Source organism: Stylophora pistillata, chromosome 14, assembly GCF_964205215.1.
Source record: "Stylophora pistillata chromosome 14, jaStyPist1.2, whole genome shotgun sequence".
Lineage (NCBI taxonomy): Eukaryota > Metazoa > Cnidaria > Anthozoa > Scleractinia > Pocilloporidae > Stylophora > Stylophora pistillata.
The window spans coordinates 17,474,513-17,479,553 of NC_142532.1; the positions used below are offsets into that span (position 1 = coordinate 17,474,513).

The 5,041-nt window shown below is 40.3% G+C and overlaps 1 long non-coding RNA gene across 3 annotated transcripts; it reads left to right on the plus strand.

The window, feature by feature from the left end:
• LOC148716893 (uncharacterized) lies at positions 1 to 3,557 on the plus strand. 3 transcript variants are annotated; one of them, XR_015995654.1, is made up of 4 exons: positions 2 to 329; positions 1,863 to 2,002; positions 2,631 to 2,862; positions 3,180 to 3,557. It is a non-coding gene; the product is annotated as an uncharacterized LOC148716893 (long non-coding RNA). The 3 variants fall into 3 exon arrangements; XR_015995655.1 differs by lacking the exon at positions 3,180 to 3,557 and having other exon boundaries at positions 1 to 329; positions 1,863 to 1,989; positions 2,631 to 3,143; XR_015995653.1 differs by lacking the exon at positions 3,180 to 3,557 and having other exon boundaries at positions 2,631 to 3,143.
• Positions 3,558 to 5,041: the final 1,484 nt, after the last annotated feature.

Below are 5,041 nucleotides of genomic sequence, written 5' to 3' on the forward strand. Positions count from 1 at the left end.
ATTCATTTCTCACGACTGACAATGTCGAAGAGCGAAGTCAGCGAAGAGCCGTTTCGTGTATTAGAAGGGGTTGTCTACTTCGTTGATCCCAAATCTCCTGGATCTTTCAGTTTTCTTGGGGGAAAGGAAAGGATCAGAATTCCCCTGAAAAGAGAACATAGTTCCCTTGATGCCCTGAAAAGGCATATTGTTGAACACGCGGGCCTCAAAGCCGAAGCTGAGAAGCGGGGAATAGGGTCATCTATAAGGCAGTAAAGCTTACTCAATCAATACACAAGCGCAGTGGAACATGAAAAGGCCGCTTTTTGTCGATTCTGCAGTTTTACAAGGTTAGTGTTTTCATCATGAAAATTTGATAACAGATCATAATTCATGACACTTGTCACTTGAAAGTCACGTGTGAAAGGTATCTGATATGATATCCATACTTTCGTGTTAATTGTTTTAATTCGCGTTAATTTCTTACATCTCTTAGGGCCTGTTTACTTGGAGATAGGGTGACCCCCTTAGGAGGGTCATCCTTCTGGAAGGAGAAAAAGATAGCCCCCCCTTTACATGCAAAGTCTTGTCCCCAGGGCTATCGCGATTATTGAATTTGGCACCAAGGGAGATAACTGCGCGGTCGCTAAGTACAAAACAATCAAAATGGCGGACAAACGAAGTATTTTGGCGGTAAATTCAATTTTCCTTGCGCCTGCCTCTTTGGCTGCGGTTTTTCAGTGCTGTGGGTTCTTGCTGTCGTATCCCCTAATAGAAAAACGCCGACAAGAGCGAATGGCGCTACAGGTAGCCGCCCAGTACAATGTTGCAATGCGACGAATGAGGCATGTACGAAGGAGAGCCATTTTGTCGCCGAGGGAGAATTTGGCGGAATCCTGGTCGCACAGAGCAGGGGCGAAAGACGCTTTTCGTTTTCCCTGTGAATTCTTTGATTTTTCACGTGGCAAGCCTTCCTCCATATCTTTCCAAGTCGAGCGGCTTTCTATGGTACTCTCGTCGACCACTAATTCATGATCATCTATGTCTTTTTTCGAAATGTCGACGCTGTTGTCCTCTGACTGTTTTGAACTCTGTTCAAACAATTTGGCCACCACAGAACGGCGAAAATATTCCTCGGGCTTATACGCGCGCAAAGCCATTACAGAGTTTCACGGCAACCTGACAGTAAACTGAACCCACAGAAGTTGACCCTTCTAGGAGGGTGACCCTACCTCAAGTGTTTACATGGCAAAAAGTTGGCCCTCGCAGGAGGGTTACCCCACCAAGCAGATGGGGTGACCCTACCTCTCATGGAAACCAAGCCGGAAAATCCAATAGGCAAGGGTTACCCTTCTAAGAGGGTGCTCCTTCTAGAAGGGTCACCCTATCTCCATGTAAACAGGCCCTTACAATACTAGAAGTCTAGAAAAGTTTTATTCAGTCCCCCCTACATATTTTATTTGAAGTTTGCTTAAGAATCGACAATTTTCTCAGAAATTATACAGAAAGTGAGTCATTGATGAGAGCCGTGATTTCGGTTAGGGTCGTTAGAGGCGATATTCAACACACCTCCTGAGATATTTCTTGATGATCCTTGATCGCTCGCTTTGCAAAAAGGGCGTGTTGACAATAATGAGAAGACCTGAGAATAGGAACAACCTAGGAATACTAGGAAGAGAATAATCGGACAGATTTTTTTCTCGATTAAACGCAACTTAAATTTAATTTTTATGGACTACGAAAGAGAATGGAGTGGGGTTTGAAACTGGCAAGAAAAACTGACACCAATATAAATGTCAAAGTAGATAGACAAAAGATAAAAAGGACGTAGTGAAAAGATTATTATTTGATTAATTAATTTTATTGTCATTATTTTCTTTCAGTCAATGTTCTTAAAAAGGAAATCGTCTTTTCGAAAGATTCCCCGGTGATAAATATCACAGTTGCTGGTGGCGAAGAACAGCAAAAGAGCAAAGTCAGCAAACGAAAGCCAAGAGGTGGAAGGAAAAGGTCAGCTTCAAAGGTAGAGGACGACTACCTTGTAAAGCGCCTAAAACAGGGCGAAAGTGTTGAGCGAATGAACGACAGACCAAGATGTTGGATGATCTAAATTTGGCAATGTGCGACTAAAAGAAATCGTTTAGAATTTTTGTTATTATTAACAGCCATGATTTTTCCTAAAATTTTATCATTTTATTACTATGATGGAGACGATGATGATAACGATGATTATTTAAATCGTCTTTAATGTATTTAGTGAATTAGCCTTTCAATGTGTTTGTAGCCCTGGCAAGTATGTTCAATAGCACAGCGGTCAATGAATTTACTATAAGGTGTGGTCGTTGCCAGAAGTTAAAGATTGAACCAACGGACAGGACTCCGTAGACTAAAGCTCGATACTTTAAAAAAACTGAGTACGTAAAATGTTGAGCATTATCCTTCAAGCTTGTCTGCAGAAACATTTCTATTTAAAGCTTCGGAAGTTTCACTTTGAAGTATCATCATCAATTTTACTTTAAAAGAAAACCACTGGAGAAGACCATCCAGAGAACTTCTGTATTGTCAAAGAATAAAGCAGGTGTTTAAAATTCATTGTTTTCTTAAAAAAAGTAAAGATCACTGGAGGTCATATTTTTGTTGCTGCCTTACAGAACACTTTAATAGAGCTTGTCAAAACCGTCGAAACGAGGAAGATAATGCCAAGAAACACAATGCAACAATAGCTGGAATGAAAAGAAATATGGAAGCCTTCCTGAAGAAGAGTGGAAGCCGCGGAGGAGATCAAGAAAGTCAAAGTGATGGAAGTGTAATGTGAAACGTCGGTTCACCTAAAGGAATATCAGCGGGAAATGACAGTGATCGTGATTTAGAGTTAGATAACATGTAAGAGCCTTTCACATTATTTGTAAGATTGTGATATTATACTAACCAATCTGTCACCATCAGCCTAAGTAAAACATTTCTTTTACTTTTTTTTGTTAAAGATCCTCTGATCTATTTACTTCTCGATGTATCTTAAGATCTTTTGCAAAACGGCGTATTTAGTTGTTGTTACACCGATAGTCACAAGACAAGATGAATCCACTTTTATAATATCAGTTCTAATTGCTAACTTTCAAGATTGAATGATAATATTAGTTATTAAAACTTTTAAGACTTCAGTATTCAAGTGTATTTTTTATACTACCTTGCAATTACAGATTTCAAGACAATTGCCCTGAGGCAGCGGCGTCTGCAAACGAGTTTGGAGACGTGGCACAGTGTGACAGTGACAGAGAGATTGAAGAATTCAACGAGAGACTGAAATCTTAAGCGACTGCCTGTCTGCTGCAAAGCAAAGCTGTGAAACCGAAACTGACATTACCAATCACGACACAATCACGAGTTGAGCGCTTTCTGAAATACATTAAAACGACTGTCAACAATACTTTATATATATAGGGTAAGGCGACAATTCTTTCTCATGTGTAAGTTTATTTTCCGTGAACCGTGAAACTCGAAAATTAATTATCGTGTTTCGTGATTTGCGTTTTTTAATTGCCGTGAACTGTGCGCGTGACCCCCCCTTACGGCCCCTCTTGACAATATCATGATCATGCGTCACACGCAGCTCTGAAATCGTTAATTTCATCGATTGACGGCGAGTGTATTGCTGAGTAACTATTTCCCAGTATTAGACAAATTTCCAGTCCCGCCTTGGGCCTAGTTCTGACGGCGCACTTCAGAGCCGAATCGAATTCAACTTTAGGCCGACCTAAATTAGTTAATCCTGACCCAATTTATCCAGACGCCTAACTTATTTCGGCCGAAATTAATTAGCACCTCTTTAAAGAAGTACCTAAAATGAAGTCCGGCAGTTGATCAGTAAGTGTTTATGCACGACCAAATGTACGTGCTTGAAATGTAGCCTGAAGTGCCGGCGTATTTTGGGCGCACGAGTGCACATTTTCGTATTAGGCCACCATCTTAGATTTGGTAACTGTGGAGGATTGGGGCGAGGAAATGTTTGCCGAGGGAGTAGGTGTTAAGTGGAAAAATGGGCAACGGGTGAGAGGGAGGGGAAGGAAATGTGAAATTCCAATATGCAATGAATGCTTAATTTTTGAAGGAAACAAAGATTACCACGTCAGTAAAAGCGTCGCTTTTTGCGAGCGATACACAAAAAAGGCGAGAAAGGACGTTGCTGAAGCAGCAGACAACTACATAATGCCCAAAGAACCGTCAGGGCGAAGAATCAGCATCGTTTTGCTAGGCCCTTCAAGCCGCCATTTTTCTTCTGCAACACTTTCTTGCACATGCTCACATGTAAATACGGCAAGAAAAATACATTAAAATAATTTATGGATTTGATTCGGCTCATGTGAAGTACGACGTCGGAATCAAAGCTGGTCTACAGCCGTTCTTCCCAGCTGAGTAAGACGGAATTAATTGATCTAGCCGATCTAAATTAAATCAGCCTTTCCGAATTGATTTAGACGCCGTACTTCACATGAACTTAATTCGTTGATTTCGACTCGGCTCGGCTGAAGTACGGCGTCTGAACCGGGCCTCAAACATTTATTTGTCTTATTTCTTGGATTTCTCATCAGTTCTGTTTTTGTGTCGCCAATTCACCAAGTCGTCGTACTGATCTCCATAAGAGTGGAGACAAGCAGGCGATTGTATTGTTTTAATTTTCCTAGTTCAATCGAAAAAGATAGAGTTTCTTTAAACATCTCAGTAACGATAATAATTGCGATAAAAAATTTCGTAAAAGGGCCAAAAACGTACTAAACATTTGTTGACAAACCAAACGTCGAAACGTCGTGACTAAATTTTTAATGTACTTTTACGAAATGTTTTAACGCAATTTGTTATCGTTAAATAGTTCAATTTACGGTGAAAAATTTTGTTTGAAGTCACGTTCTTGCTTTCCTTAATTTGTTTCTGGGATCACCATCTACCTGATTGGTTTCAAATATATATCTTGCTACCAGGCCCTTAGATAAGAAGATTTATATGATCTTCCGCAATCACCGTCCCAAACGTTTTCTCTCAGATCGCAAAGATGAAATTGTATTTT